The sequence below is a fragment of the Mirounga angustirostris genome, unplaced genomic scaffold (genome assembly GCF_029215605.1).
Source record: "Mirounga angustirostris isolate CCGP_5_RB_7025 unplaced genomic scaffold, mMirAng1.0.hap1 SCAF_9, whole genome shotgun sequence".
NCBI lineage: Eukaryota > Metazoa > Chordata > Mammalia > Carnivora > Phocidae > Mirounga > Mirounga angustirostris.
Genome location: NW_026991717.1, coordinates 89017459 through 89039087, shown reverse-complemented (window position 1 = coordinate 89039087; position 21629 = coordinate 89017459). Strand labels below are relative to the sequence as shown.

At 34.6% G+C, this 21629-nt stretch overlaps 1 protein-coding gene across 1 annotated transcript in view; it reads right to left on the bottom strand.

The window, feature by feature from the left end:
* Positions 1 to 21629, bottom strand: part of LRFN5 (leucine rich repeat and fibronectin type III domain containing 5) — a 252068-nt gene that overhangs the window by 215045 nt on the left and 15394 nt on the right. The window lies entirely within an intron of this gene.

Genomic DNA, 21629 nt, shown 5'->3' with positions numbered 1-21629 from the left:
TTTTTTTAAGATTTTATTTATTTATTTGAGAGAGAGAGCAAGAAGGAGAGAGAGTGCGAGCATAGGAGAGGAAGAAACAGACTTCCCACCGAGCAGAGAGCCCAACATGGGGCTTGAGTCCAGGACCCTGAGATCATGACCTGGACCAAGGCAGACATTTAACCAACTGAGCCACCCGGGTGTCCCAAAGTTACGTTATTTAAAAAAGATTCAATGACCAATTGATAACAGTTGGACTCTGCCTGCATGCATGTTGTAAATACACATGGTTTTAAGTTTTCTGGAAAATCTGAAATTCACACATGAAGTATCTGAAGTATCAAAACTGGTTACAATCATTTTATAGGACTTTCAGGATCTTAGAGTATCTATTAATTCTTTTTTTTTTAATATTTTATTTATTTATTTGCATGAGAGAGAATGAGAGAGAGCACATGAGAGGGGGGAGGGTCAGAGGGAGAAGCAGACTCCCCGCCGAGCAGGGAGCCCGATGTGGGACTCGATCCAGGGACTCCAGGATCATGACCTGAGCTGAAGGCAGTCGCTTAACCAACTGAGCCACCCAGGCGCCCTAGAGTATCTGTTAATTCTAAAGCTCTCAGAGGTTTGCAAAAACAAAGCAATGAATAGTATCAAAAATGAAACATCACTTTCATTTTCAACAGTGACTTCAAGCAAGAAAAATATCCTAATTACTTCTAATTTCAATTTTCTACATTAGCAATTTATTTTTATATCACCATCTGTTATATGGGGCAATTTGCCAAAACGTGCATTGGCTATAGTGATTCTGAGAAGGAAAAGATTAGTTTTGGAATACTGAAGAATTCACTTTGAGACTTTGACAGGTAGAGATTAGAAGCAGAGGTGTTCCATGCCCAGGAAAAATCTGAGCACAGGCAGAGAGAGGAAAATAATGGTTTCCTGTGTAGGAAAATATGAGAACACTAGAGCATCTAAAGCAGAGGGTTAAAGAATATATGGAATTAACAGTAAATAAGCTTAAGCAGAAAGTGTGTGGTGTGTCCCAGTGGAGAAGGAGAGAGTGTGCCCAGGGAAGATAATTTATAGAGGAAAATGAAACAACATTACTAAATTTACCTTTATTTTTAGGGCATCCTGGGAAGCTACTGAAGTTGGAACGAGGATCTTGAATTAACTCAATCATGCAAAAGCAGTTGATTTTCAAATATACCAGAACATTTAGAAACTAATACGCATAATCTGTTAGGGAGGTACTTTAGTTTCAAAGATACCATGAAAGGAAATATTTTCTAAAATATTTTTCCACCTCAATGTTTTCAAAGGATATTGCATAAATCAAAATATATATCTTTAATTGTACTAGTATGCATTCAATATTCCATTGGTTACAATTGTTTAGTTTCTATTCCATCATTATTTACTCACAGTGTTGTGAAAAATGTAATAAAATTAAGAATGCTTTTAAACTCAGATTGGTATATTTTCCTCTTGCTTTATTTTATGAAGGAATTACCAATTCCTACCTGTGTAACCCTATATTAGTTTACCAATAAAACAACTGGAGAGTCAAAAGTACATATGATTTCCCTAAGCACTAGATTTTGCTCCTCAATTATAAATCAGTTAAAATGTATTTTTCATACTACATTTATTGTGATTGTTTCATACTGATTATGTAAGGCTTTTAATCCACTTTTATTACTTCTTTGCTAAAATATATGGTATAAACTGTGACAAAGAAGTATGAAGTAACAGCATGCAGGCATAACAAATTATTTGTGTTTAAATGACTGGTGATTTAATCCAGGTAATTTTGTTTCTCTAATCTTTACCTAGCATTCAAAACGCCTATGTCATATTATTTACAATTTTGTATATCTTCCTCAGCCTTTCACTTCAGAGTACAAGATGCTAAGAAAAAAAAAAAAAAAAGGAAAAACAAAAGACAGTTAATAAGTAGCAAGCAGGGGGGTCTATGAGTCATGATGCAAATTGTCTTTCTATCAATTCATATTGGCAGTCACCATTTAATCCAAGTCATCAGGAATGGAGAAGTGGGAAACAGGGCTAAAATCCTGTAATCTATTCCAGTATTTCATGATATTCCTTGTCTCTTGGCAGTCAGCCTGCTTTGACCTTACAATGGGAGAAACTAAATATCAAGGAGAGGAAGCACCTGCCTTAGCGAGTAGCTTTGGCGTACACATTACCTCAATCTGCACAGCAACTTTCTTTCAAAGCTCTGTGAACTATTCACATATGCTGTCTCATCTATTTCTGTAACATCCATTGAGCTAGATGAAGACTAATGTTATCACCATTTTCCAAATGGAAAATGTGAAGTGCAAAGTGAAGATACGGTAAATCAGAAAAACTAGTATTTAGGTTCTAACGCAAACAGCCTTTTGGTCTAGAATTTATCTTCTCTTCTCTGTATGTTTACTAGACAGGTGTACTTTGTAGTAACACAGATGATTCACCACGCATACATATTTCAACACCTTGTTGGAGGACAGAAGTGTTATAAGAGTTATGATGGATAATCTGTTAAGCCTTACATTGAGTATAATGCTTGTGATGTTTCCCAAATGCTACAAAAAATTCAAAGAATAAGACAGACCTTACATGGGTTTTTTGCAATGAAAATTATTTTTGCATCTCTATTAAGGCATAAAACTATAAATATCAACACATGAAAGGAATCTATTGTCAGAAATAAAACATGGTTTAGGGTCAATTTCAGTAACCTCAAGGTATTATAGAAATGCACTTACAGTGATAAATACACATTTTTCTTGCTCAAGAGGCTTTTATGCTGATGCATTCATTTTCAACAAGGGAAAATATGTTGAACTATGAAAACAAAGGGAAATTGGTTGATTTATGTGACTACAGTAATGTTTCACATTTTCAACTTCTGATGTTTCAGGAAAGTAGAATTATCCTTCACCTTTCAAAATCTTTTAAATGTAAATCATAAAGCCATTCTCAAACCACAAAGAAGCCCATGAATATCTGATATAGGACTCTACCGACCAAATAATTATTAATTTGGCAGCATATCTGTCGAGTTTAAGGAGCAATTTGGTGTTAAATGTTGTGTTATCTTCCTAAGAAAATGAAAAATACCCACATAAAAAATGCATAGAAAACTCATGCCATGCTAAAAGTACTGATGTGTACATGAAATGAGAAAAAAAATAGTAATCTTATTGCTACAGCATGGTGTTTTGAACACTGAAAAATACACTATCATAAAATAGCTAAAATTTGCAATTTACATTAACCAAAATATTACTCTTTCCAACCTATAAGCATGTCATAAAAAACCGTACAGGTCATATTTTCTTAATGATGGTGAAAGGGAGATACTAATTTATTTTCTTCATCCTTTTTGTTTTTGAAATTCACAATCAAATGCATTCCCATTTTTCTGGAGTTCTCTAATATAATACTTGAATGTAGCTAATATTTCATATGACCCATCCAATGTCCTTTTCAGACCTTCAGAATAACATTTTCAAATGCCCACCAAATAGATCATCCTGTCTCCAGGAATGATCAAATATGTCTCAAGATACTGTGCTGTGGTTTTACATTAGGAGGGGAATATCGGCTGCCAGTTTATATAATTTGCACTTGAGAGGGTGAATTTTTTTTTATTCTTTGTCTACTCAGCCATCCTATATCTTTGAAAAACATAAAGTTCTTTGTGCCATTTCTTCAAATACTCATCCTTGAAATTCTAACACCAGGGTATTTAGATACAGTTCTAATGTAATGCCCTATGTATTCTATTTAGACCTGAGATCTTTCATCTTTCACTGATATAAGCTACCAAAGATAAAACTAGGTGACTTAGGGAAAGAACCCTAGAAGTATGCAAGACAGAGGTGCAAAATCATGAAATATGAAACAAAGGGCAAAGAAATTTGAGGAAGAAACTACTTGGATGATCTTTTAACTTGATACTGTCTGTTATACATGGTAGATACTTTGACAATAAAGAAAGTTCAGACTTATCTAATTATAATACCCAAATACAGGTTAATCAGTGACTATGATATATAAATTTAATAAAGAATGAAATGACCTACTTCTGTGTGTGCTGAGGGCATTTAATTTTTCATGAGTGCTCCACATGACTGTATCTTCACAGTGTCCTAGTCTTTCCTATCTGTTGCTCCTTCAAAGATATAAATGCAAGTAAAATGTGATGTAATAAAGGTCATGATGGGAAAAATTAGGCTGTGGAAACATATCTTCAATTTGCTTATCTAAAAGCAGAAGTTTTCCTTTAGTGTAGAACTGCATTACAATGTAGTGCTTTGGTGCCTTAAAATGCTGGAATTATTATAGGTTTCTAACAATAACGTATTCCCACTTGCTTTGGCATTAAAAAAAACCATATGTTTCTATATTAACAGCCTAAGGCAAAGGAAAAATGGCACTCCAACCTACCTCAAGCTGTAAGACTATATTGACAAAGCTTACTTGAAATGTCAGGATCTTCAGACTGATGATTAAATATGTTTTCACTTCTGACATTTTCATTACTTAAGTTTCCTTTCACCTCTGATCCTAGCAGATATGGGACCCAATTAAAGAATGTGCTAGGTATTGTCAGTGTGGCAGTTTTTATCATAACTCTAGTTACCTGATAGTAATTTCTCAACATAGTAACCAGAATTAGACATTATTACTCTGTATTTGTCTAGTCCTCTCATATTTTTCAATTTCAATTTTACCTATAAAATGTTTTCTTCACACCAACCCTATGAGGTGAGTGGGCCAAGTTTTATTTTATAAATGAAAAAAACTAAGGCCTGAAAACTTTAAATGATAATCTCGAAGTTGTATAAGTTAGTATCAGAGGCAAAGACAAAATCCAGGGGCCCAGTTCCTAGGAGGGTTCCCTTTCTACAAAGGCTATCCACTCAACCCAGCAGAAGAAGCTTCTCTTTGCTCAATTAGTAATATTATAGGAAAAAAGATAATATTGCATCATGTTGTTGGCTAAAGAAACAAGAGACAAATTATTCCCTGTGTCTGTGATTTGCAGATTAAACCATGACAGGGTCTATAAAAAATATTTATCAGACCATCCATCCTTTGAGGGCCAAGGCAGTCATTTACTTTGCATTCCCAGTGCCTAGCAAAATACTAATCATAAGAGGAACATAATGGATACCTGCCATTGTTGAACAGTTCATGAGCTCTGTCTTTAGGGAAAAAAGTATTATTTTAGTGTTTAAATAGAGGCCACATAATACTAGGAGTCAGAAGAATACTGAGGCACTAGAATATTAAGAGTCCATTTCTGTCACTTTTCAAGCATGTTTTACTAAACAAATTTCCTATCTGTACTGTAAAGACAATGGTACCAACCTTTTCTACCTCACAGCATTTCTGTAAGGATTAAAAAATATAACATGAGAAAAATGCTTTCTAAGAGATGCAAAGAGATATACAAATATCATCATTTCCATCTGTATTTGAAATACCACATCTAATGTATTTCCAGAAGCATAATTTAAAGGCTCTGATAAAAATATTTAATACATATTAACATATTTAGTTATCATTACTTTTACGCTTTATAAAATTTACATTTGCTTATATATTATAGAATTTAGCTTATGTTATAAAAACTACATCTTATATAATTAGGTTATATTAGTTTTAAAATAGACTTCCAAAAATTAACATTGCTTGGAATTATTTTTTTGAGAACTAGGCTCTTTCTTTCAAAGAATATCAATTTTTGTAAGAACTGATATACAACACTATGCAAGCTAGAAGTTCGTAAGTCAGATGTTTTTAAATGTCTTTTTTTCATTTAGCAAGAGCAAGAATATTATATGAAATGTTGTTCAAAGTTTATTTTTTCTTCACTAAATGGGTCTCATCATTCAACCCATCAAAAATATATTTAAGCAAGAATGTAGAAGGCTGCCTTACAGTAATTTCTGAGGATAGCAGCTCCTGACAGTGTAGAGTTAACTATTAACAATACACAGATACCCCCACTGCATTCTAAGCAAAATATGACAGCTCTTGGTAAAACTATCTTGGTTCCTAACCCCCTACCATTTTAATAAGAGAAACAACTTATCTGATATCTAGTATAATATGAACATATTATATCTACAAAGTCCTCACTAATAACAGCAGAAATCCCAGAGACCCAAAGTCCTCAGGATGCATCATTTCTGTGAGCTGAGTAAAGAAATAGGGATCTCATTACCTGTGTGGATGACTGATCTCATATTATAGCATCTATTAAGATTTCAGAACTTCTAGCAAGTGGAGCCAGTATCCAGTCACAAAAGGCCACAGCAGAATGGGTTTGGTGTTGATATGATAGGCATAAATGAGTCTGGGAGTAAGGGAAGATCTTAATCTTGAATCCAAGAGAGAAAACAGGCAATGGAATCTGGATTTGAAGCAAAACCTGGAAAGATTCCGTAAGGGAAATTTAGGCTTGAGAAAGAAACCTTCCCCCCACAGTGGAGCCCAAGGGCACAGAAGAACTGTTCAAGGTGATGAACTGACTTGAGCATCTGTTCCTGCCAAAGGTCCTAAAGACTTCCTTGAGGGAGACTGGGTGGCTCAGCCGTTAAGCGTTTGCCTTTAGCTCAGGTCGTGGTCCCAGGGTCCTGGAATCGAGCCCCACACCAGGCTCCCAATTCTGCAGGGGGCCTGCTTCTCCCTCTCCCACTCCCCCTGCTTGTGTTCCCTCTCTCGCTGTGTCTCTCTCTGTCAAATAAATAAATAAAATCTTTTAAAAATATAAAATTTAAAAATTTAAAAAAAAGCAAATCCAGCAGCTCTTGCACTTTTGATTCTGCTGTTAGATACAGGCTGCAATTTTCATTTAGCCCTAAGCAATCCTATGTATATCTAAAAACTCTAAATGAAGTGTAAAAAGCTCAGAACAAAAATAAATAAATACATACATACATACACACATACATACATAAATAAAATAACATGGGAGTTATCCACACAGGCCTGGCAATTGACTGAGATAAAGCCCAAACTTGGGTAAACAGAATAATCCCAGTCCTGACTATTGTTCTGGGATAGCAGGTTGAGGGTAGTAGTGTATGCAAATTCAGAATGGAGTTCTTTAAGAATTAGAGATGACTATGGACAGATTCTGGATCTAATCAGAACACCTTGATTTATACCTACAAAGGAAGAAAGGAGATTCAGAAGAAGTAAAAATCCTGTCCTCTTTCTTACCTCAAATGCTGGGAGTTTTAAAGTGTCATGAATGATTAAATGAAAACAAAACAACATATCTGAACATGACATGCTGAAAACCATGTAATTCGACCACCATAAGATGATAGATGTACATGAAGAGAGAGTAACTCTCCCTAATTGTAATCATAGTCTTAAGAAGCCTGACTAGTGAGGGGCACCTCCTACTGAAGACCCTAGCCTGAGCACCTTTTATCTATCTGGCCTAAACAATGGAACTGGTACTGAGGGGCCCAAAGGTCATAGCAAATGCCCATAGTCAGGAACAGTATGGGAGATCCATGAAATAAACCCCTTTCAGACTGAGAACTTGAGATGAAAAGAGAGTGTATTATTAACTCCTGTGATCTCACAGAAGACAATGTATTAAAACAAAATTCCTAAATTCAAATGAAAGTAACTGGAGTTCCCTGAGGTCACTGAGCCAGATGCTTATTTCCTTTTTTAATACAAACTCCACAATGCAGGTCCTTATTGCTTCCCACCCAGAATGTTTGTGCTGTCTTTTAACCAGTTTCTTTGCTTCCAATATTTCTCTAACTCATCAGATGAACCATTTTCTGATTATACTCACAAAAGAAGTTCCAACTGTGTAATTCCCCAACTCATTAAACTTCAATGGCTCCAAATTTCCATCAAAATTTCATATGAATTCCTTACCTCTAAAATATTTTCAGGCATTTTCTTCCATTACTCTCCTATTTATACCCTAAACTCCAGTGATATTCAGGCTAGTCACTCCTAAAGATGATTTGTTCAGCCTTCTTTTGTTGTTTTCTTCACATGGTCCCCATATTCTAAAATGCCTACTCTTGGGGCACCTGGCTGGCTCAATCAGTAATGGGTAACTCTTGATCTCAGAGTTGTGAGTTCAAGCTCTATGTTGGATGTAGAGATTACTTAAAAATAAAATCTTTAAAAACAAAAGAAAAGAAAATGCCTACTCTCTTACTTCAAACCACTCAATCCTACCAGTCCTTCAAGGACCATCTCAGCTGTATCCTTCTTTCTGATATATTCTGGACTCCTAACTAGATCTTATCTTTCTCTCATTTAACCTCATAACCCAATGGTCTCATATTGCATCATTCACAATCTGCTTTGATAGATTCATTTGTGAGGTTGCCATAGTTCCCCAAAATATAACTATTTTTTAAAACAAAAATTACCACTTATCTTCTAATCACTCACATTACAGAACATAGTATATTATGATACTTGGGAAATGGGGAGCCTGGGTGGCTCAGTCAGTTAAGCGTCTGTCTTCAGCTCAGGTCATGATCCCAGAGTCCCAGGATCAAGCCCCATGTTGGGCTCCCTGCTCAGAGGGGAGCCTGCCTCTCCCTCTGCCTCTGCTCCTCCCCTACTCATGCTCTCTCTCAAAATAAATAAATAAATAAAATCTTTAAAAAAAAGATACTCGGGAAAATCTCCATTAAATCATTAAACTTACTTAAAGAGTTAGACATTTCAACTTAACTTTCTATGGCATGTGTTAACTTTTAAAACTGGACTCAAAAATATTGACATCTGAATATCCGGGTTTTTTGGCTTATAAAGTTTCAGATATATTATATATACTAGCCAATACAGAGTCCTGCGAACATACAAGTTTTGTGTTTGTCCTTTAAAAATATTTATAACAATTAAAATACTTTAAGGAAATATGGTACATCTAAATGTTCTTGGTTTTGAAGGATATAACTGAGTCAATGTTCAGAAGCCAATATGGTTTGCTGACCTTAACAAAATATAATTACTAGAAAGAAATAGGTTCCAGTTTCATCACAAAACCATAATGCTTTTCTGAGTCCTAAAATCATAAAAATATTAATATTCTGCCCTTTTATACTTGTCATTTGGGAGAAATTTGTAACTATTGATGAAATGTTTCCTAAAAGGACTACACTAATGCAATTCCTAAATTATACGCCATATTAAGAATAACCCAAAGGAGTCTTAATCCAGTATATGTAGAAAAGTGAAAGAACAGATCTCACTTTCAATATGTCAAAACAGAATCAAAACTGAAAGTGACAAAAATAGGGCGCCTGGGTGGCTCAGTTGGTTAAGCGACTGCCTTCGGCTCAGGTCATGATCCTGGAGTCCTGGGATCGAGTCCCGCATCGGGCTCCCTGCTCAGCAGGGAGTCTGCTTCTCCCTCTGACCCTCACCCCTCTCATGCTCTCTCTCTCATTCTCTCTCTCAAATAAATAAATAAAATCTTTTTTTAAAAAAAAGAAAGTGACAAAAATAAAAATGGACCAAAAAATAAAAAATAAAAATGGACCCAAATCCCACAGCTTGAAAGAAATCAGATCACTTTGGTATAATTTATGCAATAGGTCTTTAATTATACACTGGGACATACAGTTCTTAGAATCAGTCCACAAAATATATTATAGTTAATCATGCCCTAGAAGAAGTGTCATATTTCAAAGTGTCAAGAATTATATCTATATAGTTAGTGTTTCATGAAAGACTACAAAATTCTCCTGTGGCTCCCAAATTATACTATTATACTATTTTATTTCTTCTCTTAAAGTACAGAAGCTCTTATACCTGTCAACAGCACTGTGTGTCCTTTCTCTGTATTAAGCTATTTGTCTTTATGGCTTCTTGAACACCAGGAGACGCCATGGGGAGAAAGTGCATTAGACAAAGGAATATCTCTGGATGAGCCCATCACTGGAAGAACATCCCAATATAGTGACACTTTTTTGGTACTATTCAAAGATGAGTATAACCTCTAATCTAGAAGAAATGTTAAAACATTTAATTTCAGAAAAGTTAGGATCATTGTCGATTCATACAGGTCTACCACTGAGTGAATGTAATGAAGCTCATTATAGTGAATGTCCTTCACACACTGAATCTAGTTTTGCTTAGTTTTATTAAAAGCCATTACATAGTAATCCTGAATTTATTTTATAACAATCATTGTAATATTAAAAAATCTAGTGACCTTTAAGAAGAGTGAAAGCCAATGGAAATAACTGAACTTAGAGGCAAGGCAAACCAAGATAATGTAAATCATACAACAATAATTTAGTAGGACTGATAATTTTAAAACAAGATTGCAGAAGATTGCATTAGTTTTTATTTCTTCACATTCTTATCTCTAGGAAAAAAATGTGATTCAGTCACATTAACATCTAACAGCTGTTCATTTGGACTGCTAGGTATAAGACGTGGAAAAAAATTTTTTTTAAAGATTTTATTTATTTATTTGAGAGAGAGAAAATGAGAGACAGAGAACATGAGAGGGAGGAGGGTCAGAGGGAGAAGCAGACTCCCTGCCGAGCTGGGAGCCCGATGCGGGACTCGATCCCGGGACTCCAGGATCATGACCTGAGCCGAAGGCAGTTGCTTAACCGACTGAGCCACCCAGGCGCCCGTGGACGTGGAGAAATTTATACACACACACACACATATTAGAAAAATAGGGTCATGGGGCTCCTGGATGGCTCAATCAGTTAAGCATCTGCTTTCTCCTCAGGTCATGATCTCAGGGTCCTGGGATAGAGCCCTGTGTCGGGCTCCCTGCTCAGTGGGGAGTCTGCTTCTCTTGCTCCCTCTGCCCTTCCCTCCTACTTGTGAACTCTCTCTCTCTCTCTCTCTCAAATAAATAGATAAAATCTTAAAAAGAAAAGAAAAGAAAATGGGGTCCATTTCATTATTTTAGGGGTGCACTTACCTAATCCATCTAAATATTTTTCACCTTATGATTTTTAAAAATTTCTTAACTATAGAGGGCAACATTTACAAAAATTGCAGAGAACATTTTCCCTGCTGTTTTTATTTTTTTAAATTTTTTAAAAAGATTTTATTTATTTGACAGAGAGAGAGACACAGCGAGAGAGGGAACACAAGCAGGGGGAGTGGGAGAGGAAGAGGCAGGCTCCCCGCCAAGCAGGGAGCCCAATGCGGGGCTCGATCCCAGGACCCCGGGATCATGACCTGAGCTGAAGGCAGACGCTTAAGGACTGATCCACCCAGGCGCCCCATTGCTGGCTGTTTTTAACCATTTATGTGTATAAAGGGAATCTTAACTTACACTCACGACATTACCACACATATTGTCATAATTGCAATGTTTTTATGGAATTGGACCTGATCCTAAAACCTGAATGAATAGAAAGCTAACATTGACGTCAAGTGTGTTTTTACAGCACTGGCCCGCACTAAGCCAGTGTCTAAAAATGGTCCTTAATTGATTATTTATAATTGTCCAAATCTATTTAAAAGAACCCACTAAAGCATTTTATTTATTTTTAAAGCATTTTAAAATAAAGAGAATCAATATATGTTAAATATTTTTAAAAATTTAAGGAGAATATAAATTCCATCCTCCAAAGTAACAGGAGAGCCTATAATTAAGGCATGACATTGGGATATAAAAAAATTGTAAAATTAACCAAAGTTCTTAGTTGAAATTCATTTTCATAGCAATTTATTAGATATAGACTTCAGCTATATTGTTTTATATATATTATGGTATTGTAGCCTTTGTCTTATTTATTAAGTAATTAAATCCAAAAACCTACATCATATGGACATAATAACAGTGACCATTTCATTGTACTCTATTGTTTCAGGCATCGTGCCTAACCCAGTTATTTTGTTATCCACTTGCATCCTGAAAACAAGCCTGAAACCTTGGGACTGTTAGCTTCAGTGTACAGATAAGACACGCAGGTCCAGAAAGGCTACGTTATTTGCCCAAGGTGACAGAATTTGAAATCAAGTCTGAGTGTAAATCCCACACTTTGTCAATTATAAAATTAAAAAGTCTGGTAAATTGAGTTAAAAATCATGATTTTCACATTTGACATTTATTAGATTGTAAAGGCAATATCCTTATACATCTAAATTTAGGAATTCTAAAATAAGTAAAGGAAACCAATGCCTATTTTTTAAAAGGGATACAGATAAATATAAATAAAAGAAAAATTATCTACTTTTCTACCACTATTAACAATGTGATGTATTTATTCCTAGCCCTTTTTTGCCTTCCCTAAGAATACAGGAAGATAGACACATATAATATTTTCCAATAATTCAACTTCTCTATTTCCCAAATACCTCATATATAAAAATGTAACAGTAATATTTAATACCTACAGTTCATAGGGTTGTTGTGAGGTCTAAATATGAATAATGTAAGTAAATAGCTTAGTAAAGAACCGTGCACAGATATTACTGTTAAAAATAAAAAAGTAATGGTAGCTTTGAAGATGAAGAAAGAGTCTACAAAACAATGTTGACTTTTTGTGTGTTACTTCTTACCTCCTTTTAAACATAGTCCCTTATTTCACAAAACTAACCCTTATCTAGTCACTTCCTACACCAAAATCCAAGTTCAATCCACCATCAAATCTTGATTGACATAGCCTTTTGTGCACCCTTGTTTTCCCTCTGTGACCTTGTAGCCTATTCAAAGGCAGTGACCAGAGTGATTCTTTATAATAATAAACCATTTCAAGTCAAGTCTCTGCTCAAAACCCTCCTTGTTTTACTATCTTCCACGCTGAAAGTCAAAATCCGTGGGCTGGCTCACAAGGCTTACTTCTTTCTAACATCTTTGCTCACTCACTCCTGTTAAGCCACCAGAGCCTGATGGCTAGTTTGTAAACACAGCCAGCTCACTGCTGTCCCAGCGGTCTCGAACTCACGCTTCCTACAGTCTCAGGTCCTCTGGATATCTCCATGACTTAGTCCCCTACTCATTTTGGTCTCTCTGAAACTGTCCCCTCATAAAAGAACATATGCCTGATCACCCTTAATAATATATCAGCCCTCCACCTCTGATTACACACTCCTATGGCAGTTTCAATATTTTCCTTCATAGCACTTACCATCACTTAATATTTTATATTTTTATTTATTTATTTATCATCTAACACCTTGGCCTAATAAATACACTCATTATAATAAGGATTTTAACTCTTTCCTTGATTGTACCCTTTACTAATGCCTTACAGATAAATATGTATTGAATCAACAAATCAGGAGAAGCTTCTTAAAGACATAGACTTCTGAAATAGTTTCTGGAGGATAATCAGTTGAATTTGAACAGTCAGAAATTACAGAAAACAAGTGTTTCAGGAAAAAGCTCAAAGAAATATACAGAGTGGAAAAAAAGATAGTAGAGCCCGTACAAATCAAATAATTCAGTTTTATTACTGTATTTGGTGTAAACAGAGGAGTAGTCATAGTTGAGACTAGAAGCTGGATCTTATTGGGGTTTGGAGGGTCATGAATGTCAAAGAACAAGTTTGAATTTAATTTAATAAGCAATGGGGAACCTCTGGAGGTTTTTGGCCAGGGAAATTACATGACTGAAGCACTGTGGGAAGATTTATCTTGCAGGAATATAAGTATAGATTAAAAGAGGGAAGAGTATAAGTAGAGAGTCCAGAACTTTGCATAAACGATTTCAACCTGATTCACCCTAACATTTAATAAGTCAGAAGAAACAGTCAGATTTTAATTTGTTCTTCCATTTAAAGTCAATGAGTTGAAAATAAAGAGAATACAAAGACACATGGCATCTTTACAATAAAAGATGGAAACAAAATGGTAAAGAACACAAATATCGAAGGAAAAATACCAAGAAAATAAAATGTATGTACTTGATATAAAGGACTTTTTTAAAATGACCAAAGAAAACCTCAGTACACAAATGTATGTCCAATGATCAAATCATAGATTTTATATGACTAAGATATTCTACTGTAAAAGAAAATTATACTTTTCCATTTATTTCCTCTCAAAGGGATATGATGCAAAATAGTAATGCTGTCAAAGAAATGAGAATCTTCTCACTATTTTAGTACTGTACCTTTGAATTAGCAAGTAAATGACAACTATACTATATGTACTATGCTATAATGCATATTATTATATACTATACATATAGTGTATATATGCCATAGTGTACATTACTGTATGTACACAGTGGTATATATATTGTTACTAGTATACATACTAGTACATAACTAGTGTACATTATTATGCACATATTATACTGTACTAGGATGTACAACATGGAATTAGAATTTCTGGGTTCTGAGAAAATGATATGGACTCAAACAAATGGGGAGAATGTAATCCAAGAAAAAGATCTGTTCGAAAGTCATGTATTTCTCAAAAGCAGCCTTCAGAAATCCCTGAAAAGGTTCAATAATTCAAATTATAACTTTGAAATGATAAACATTTACAGTATTTGCTAAATTTACATTATCTAACAGCCAATTCAGAATGATAATTATATATCTGAAAGAAGTCATTGTTTTAAACTGGTTCAACTCAGAGGAAATGGGATGTGTATATAGGTCCTTCCTGGTTTTCCCCAGTATTTCTTTATTGAGTAAGTCTTCAAATCTTTAACTTGAAATCAACAAACTTGGGGAAAATTTTTGAGAAAACTGTTGCCCGTGTTTGGCCCGTGTTACCTCCTTACCCATACATAAGTGATTCATTTCAATATTCAATTGAATAATTTCAAACACTATTCTAGGCATTTGGATAAAAAGTAAATTTTAAGGATGTTAAATATACCATGTCCTCAAAGACATCAGAGTCTGTCTAGTGTATGTGGGGAGAAAGATAAGGAAATGATTTAAATAGATTGTGTAAGTGCTGTGATTTAAAAAAAGAAATAAAAATGCTGTGATACCGAATGGCCATTACATTACATTTGCTTGGGAACACCGAGAACCACCTGATGCCTCTCCAGAACATATGCTGAGGGCAACAAGAAACAAAGGTGTGTGACAACAATCTCAACTTCGAGGCATCAGAGAAGCCCTTCCCAAAAGGACATTTTGGAAATTCTGTTCAATAAATAATTTGAGGATAATGAGAAAATGATACTTTGGGGGAAAAAAGGAGTAGAATCAAAGACTGAAGTATGAAATAGCTAAGTATGTTTAGAGAACTGCAAACAGTTTAGTAATACTTGGACAGAATTTTATACCAGCTGTACTGGCCACCCAATTAGAAAATTCCATCCAGAGAAATAAAATGGTATTTGTCTACCCTCAATAACGCACAGGAACTTTTGACTATGTAGTTATGTTGAAGAGAATGAGCTGAAGTAAAACAATGGAATTATTTTACAAATAAGTAATAGAGAAGTCTTTCAAAGCCATAAAACAGCTTGGAAGCATAACCCACAAGTAAGTGAGCCCAAAGTTGATTAAAAAGTAAATTTCAGGCTCCTGTTGTTGGATAATTTATCTGATGGTGTAAAACAAGAAATAACCCGTAGGGCAATACATTTTTGATTAACAGGAAATACTCTTCAAACAAATTTTTAAGCCAACACTTGAGCCAGAGCAGTCTATATTATCTAAAATAGAAAGACAAGTAGGAAAATCCTCGATACCTCATAAATAATCACAGAAAGTATTTTTTTGCAAATACGGAGATACATGGCATCATATATACACATGTACGTACACACATACAATCTGCAATACTATTTTTTTAAAAATAGCTGGTGATGAATCTAGCCTAACATTTGAATTTTAATAGTTTACAGATTAAATGAGAATTTACAGGAGACAAAACAGCAGCCCAGATAGAACAAGCCTAACCTGTACCATCATTCATTCATCCACATGGAACATGGGCTGACAGGAGACCCAGAAGAAGGTGAGCCTGACTGATGGGATCCCACCTTGAACATTCTCAGAGCACACTGGACTTCTTGTGTCATAACAATCTGCATACATGCAAACCAACTCTATTTCTTTAATGCCAATACCAGTATCAGACACATAATACCTAAGTGGTGCTCAACAAATTGAATCCATGAATTTCAAAGTATCTTCCTCCCTGCTACTCTGTACATTCAACAAGGACAACAATCATATCAACAAGGGCAACAATCGTATCTCTCTTGTTTACTGTTGGATCTTCAGATCTTAACACTATTTCTGGTACCTGTAGAATGTTATCTATAAATACTTATTGAATAAACAAATCAGGAAGTTAAAGATACAGCACCCAACCACAGAAAAAGAGGACCAGTTTAGAATTGTTTCATTTTATGTATTCTGATAAATGGTTTCACTGATACCTTAGTGAGAAAGAAGTAAATATTCTTAAGGAGAAATGAGGGATAAAAGGAACTTAAAATTAGAGTCAAGATTCAAAAACTCAGAATTGAGAGACCAAATAAGCCGCACTCTTGACAGAACAGTCTCTGCACAGTGCTTAGATCCTCTGTGCAACAAAATATTAACTCAGCAATATTGAAATAAGTTATCAGTCAAATGTCACTAAAATCAAGAATGCTGAATACTGAGAAAACATTATTTTTTATCTGCAATAAATAAAATCAGCTTCTAATATACAGCATGCATAAACAGAAATTTTAAGTATATTTCATTGTTTCTCTTTTAAAGTTTTTTTTAAGATTTTATTTATTTATTTGACACAGAGAGAGAGAGAGAGAGAGCACAAGCAGGGGACCGGCAGGCAGAGGGAGAAGTAGGCTCCCCGCTGAGCAGGGAGCCCGGTGCGGGCTAGATTCCAGGACCTTGGGATCATGAACTGAGCCACCCAGGCGCCCCTCATTGTTTCTCTTTTAAAAAAGGGAAAAATATATACAATTTCAACCGATATACAAAGGGGCTTTTAACCTAGTATTCTTTACTCCAATCACTGAAATTACAAGATTGTTTAATGCATCAAAAAGTATCACTATAAGACAATATTCACTAATGAACCATTCACTTATAGAATCAATCCCATTCAAATCTCTCTTTCCACTTCACACCAGTATAGATAGATGGTCAGAGAGATCAATAGAGAGAGCTACATCTTTGACCATGCTGTCAACTTCTTTATCATTACTCTCACATTACAAACATGTTGCATATCTATAGTAAACTGCAATTTCATTTATAAAAATTAGGATTTCATGAATTCTATGAATGATGTGGAATAACTGCTAGAATCAAATGCATAGACAAAAGAGGATCTCACAGGATAAAACTTGATAAATGAAAAAAATATCTACAAGAATGCTTCAAAAAAACAAAGATTTAAAAAGGTCCTTAGGAAAATTAATTAAAAAAAAAAGCCCCAGTTTGGTTTTGGTGTGCTTTTTTGTCTTTTCCTTTTTTTTTCCTGCCCACTTCCTCAACCCCCCCCGCTCCCCCCCCCAAAAAATTAACCTCCTGGGAGGGGGAAATAGGCAGTGATTGCTAATAGATATAGAGTGTCTTTGGGGAGAGAGGAAAAAAAGTTCTGGAATTAGATAGTGGTGATGGTTGTGCAACCTTGTGATTATAATAAAAACCACTAAATTGTACACTTCAAAAGGGTGACACACAGTATTTGAATTATATCTCAATAAAAAAGTGGAAAAGAAATTTTAAGAAATTAACTTCCTTAGAATTATGCTGTTTAAGTTAAATGTGAAATAAAAACTATCCATTTATGCTATTGATAACTATTATTTGAAAATGTACCTCGGAATGGTAAGATTTGAGTGTTTTTCTTACTCTAGGAATATGCATAGTTGTAATTATTTATTTTGTTGTTGTTAAAAATAGCCTCCAAAAGTTGAGTTCCAAAAGTTGTTAAGATTTAACTTTACAGGGCGCCTGGGTGTCTCAGTCAGTTAAGCGTCTGCCTTCAGCTCAGGTCATGATCCTGGAGTCCTGCATTGGGCTCCCTGCTCAGTGGGGAGCCTACTTCTCCCTCTGCCCTTCACTCACTCATGCTCCCTCTCTCACTCTCTCTCAAATAAATAAATAAAATCTTTAAAAAAAAGTTTAGCTTCTAAATAAAATCTTAAAAAAAAAAAAAAGGCGAGGGGGGCCGCACGTGGGTGGCTCAGTCAGATAAGCATCTGCTTTTGGCTGTCATGATCCCAGGATCCTAGGATCAAGCTATCTGCTCAGTAGGGAGTCTGCTTCTCCCTCTCCTTCTGCCTCCCTCTATCTTTCACTCTCTGTCAAATGAATAAATAAAATCTTAAAAAAAAAAAAAGTTTAGCTTCATACTTCTGTACAAAATTCAAATAATACTTTAATCTCTGTTAACGTGGAATTCAGTGGTATTTTCTTTCCCTATTATCAATTTTCTAGACTGGTGTAGCAGGACCTCCTATATACTTCTGTTTTGTTTTGTTTTATTTAGTTTTTTAATAAATTGGAATAAATTAGAAAACATAATTTTATCTTCAAGTTACATTAAGATGATAGAAAAAAGTTAATTCTTTTTTGATTTAAAGATCCAATCTTTCATCTATCCATCTTTCACCTTTCAGGGCCAACTTTGTGCTGGTTGTCCAATGAATTATTACATGTACAAAGCAAAAAAGTGTCAAGGTCTATAAAAGGATAAAATTGAAAATCATTTGACCCTCCTACCTGGAGGAAACCACCATCTACTTTTTTGTGTGTATGTATACTTCCAATGCTAACTCAAAACTCCAATCTCCAGAAACATAGAGTTGTGAACTTAAATAAAACCCAGAATGAAACATCCTTTATCATGGAAGTGAAATTTACCTATTACTTTAGATTAAATTAAATATTTAAGTTTTATAAATAGTTTTCCTTTAAAAAGTTGCAATATAAGGCAGAGAAGGAACTCTGAAGCAATTGAGCACTGTTTGGTATTTCATATTGTTAAGGAAATGCTCTTTAAGAGGCAGATATTCAGTTTGTTTTAAACAGTGCAAACAATATTCTAGATAAGCTTGGTTGCTAAATTTCTACAATTTATTTAAAAAAATAAATTTGTAAATATTGATATTTTTGTTGACTTATCCAATATATAACATCTAGCATGTAGTTTCATTATTTAGAATATTCATTTTTAATTTTATTTGATCTATAACAATAATGGCTATTTAAACCCTATATTTAAGCTTTTTATTATTATGAATTATTACACGTACAAAGCAAAAAAGTGTCAAGGTCTATAAAAGGATAAAATTGAAAATCATTTGACCCTCCTACCTGGAGGAAACCACCATCTACTTTTTTGTGTGTATGTATACTTCCAAAGAATGTTAATTTATAAATATGCATTTATGTGCATCTGAATACATGTAGGTATATTTTTTATAGACCCCATAACTTCTATTCTTATGTAACCATATATATTGGACCGCTTTCTTTATCAACAAATATAGATCTATTTCAGTTATTTAAAGAGCAGCACAATATTTCGTTAAGAAACCTGCCCATTATTGATAAATACTTAGGCTGTACAGTATTTTATAAAATATGTTTTTGCTATTATAAATCACACTGCAATAAACTTTCTTGTAATGTACCTTTGACCTGCATAACTACATCTGCGAGATAAATTTCAAAGCCATACTTTGATCCTATCCTTTAACAACACTGAAGTACTCTGTAACGAAAAGCACTCTGCAATTGTACTCTCCTCTCTGATTCATTAATGTATCTCTAAGTATCCATCACTTAATCATGATGAAGATAATACAGCAATCTATATCTTAGGAAAATTTGAATGCAAATACTAGCAAAGAGTATATCCTTAGAGGTGCTTCATTAAAAATTAAACTGGCGACTGAATAAACTGTAATTAAGATCTTTTATCTGGAATTAGCCAATTTTTAGAACTAAGACAAACAAAAAAGGAAAAAAGAATCAGAAGGACATTCTTTATTGATTCAAACAAAAGAACAAAAGAAAAAATGAAGAAAATTATAAGTCTGTATATGTGTGAACTGTGAGAGAACTGATATAAAAAGGTACCATGATTCTGTTATTTGTTCCTTTGTTTTTGCTTTGTTGTTTTACCTTTAGTTGGACCTTATACTCCAATTAAAGTTGCCAGCAGTGATGGAGAGTAACAAGACTTCATAATTCAACCACTGTTTAATCAAAATGTCACTTTGGTCTGTCACTGGTTATACTTCAAAAAGCTCAGGGTTACCTCAATTAAAAGTGAGTCTCAGCACTTTGCAGATTTCATGCAGAATCATACAATGAGTGCTCTGCTCAGATTGAAAAAGACAGGGAAGAGAGTGCTATTTTTATATCTTTTGCTATATTCTATTTTTGCTGATAACCATCTAGCTCAATGTTTTTTCCTCTATAGAATCACCTGAAGAGGTTGCAAAGAGGTTACATCACATTCTCCTTGTTCACAATTATGAACAATCTAGTGTTGATTTTAATTAAATAATAGCAATGATACTTCCACAAAAGGATTAACTGCAGGAAAACTAACCAGTCATTCAAATTTCAGTCCACACTGACTGATTAAAAGTGCAATGTCTTGGACTATACTTAAAATTACAAAATATGCTTTTTTTTTTTTTTTTTTTTCTTGAGGTTCCCTCAAAATACGCCACTTCAGCATGTGGACTATTTTGAGCTGAAGGCAGACCCGGAGGGCTCAAGAGAAAATTTTGTCCTTCCTTTAACTACACAAAAGAATCTAAATTGGAGGTCTTTCCCAGAATAGAGGTTATTACCAAAGATTATTTTTATCTGAGTGACTCACCGATATGGCAGGGAAAATATCTGATTACCAAACATCTGCTCTTCTTATTAGTGCTATGTGAATTGCATTCCTTCCCTCTGAGGTTCCACACCTCTACCCTTTCTCCCTAGTTCAAAATGACATATATACCTCATTTTGCCTGGCTGTCTTTGGAATTTCCATGTCTGTGTGAATTCCTGGTACATACAACATTAAATTTGATTTTCTCCTGTTAATCTGTCTCATGTCAATTTGATTCTCAGTCCAGCTGGAAGGACCTAGAAGAGGACAGGAAATTCTTGCTCCCCAACAAAATTATTTCAAACCTTGGCTAGATGAAGCTAGAGATATTTGATATTAAAATATTTTACATATAGTGGCCAGGAACCATTTCCTTATTGGTAATTTAGGAACTTCTTGTGCCTATATAATTGATTAAACTAGTCACATTCCACTAGAGGAAACAGGAATATTGGCTAACCACACTACATTATTTTCTTCACAGGCTGCCACCAACTTCTCAACGAAGAATGCAGAGTTGTGATTTCACTATAATTAGTTAGTAAATTTTAGGGTATGCTAGCCAAAACTGACTACAAAAGGGATGTTTCTATCTCTACTATATTGAAATAAACTAAAATGAAGGCAAATATCCAACCTTTAAAGAATGGATGATACCTTAAGAAGCCTGCCCAGGGAAATGAAAATATAATAGAAATATGAGTAGATATTGGGGGTACCTGCCTGGCTGAGTCAGTGGATCATGTGATTTTTTATCTCGGGGTTGTGAGTTTGAGCCCCATTTTGGGTGTAGAGATTACTTAAAAATAAAATCTTAAAAAAAATATGAGTACATATTGCTTACAGTTACCAATTAAGGCTAGAGA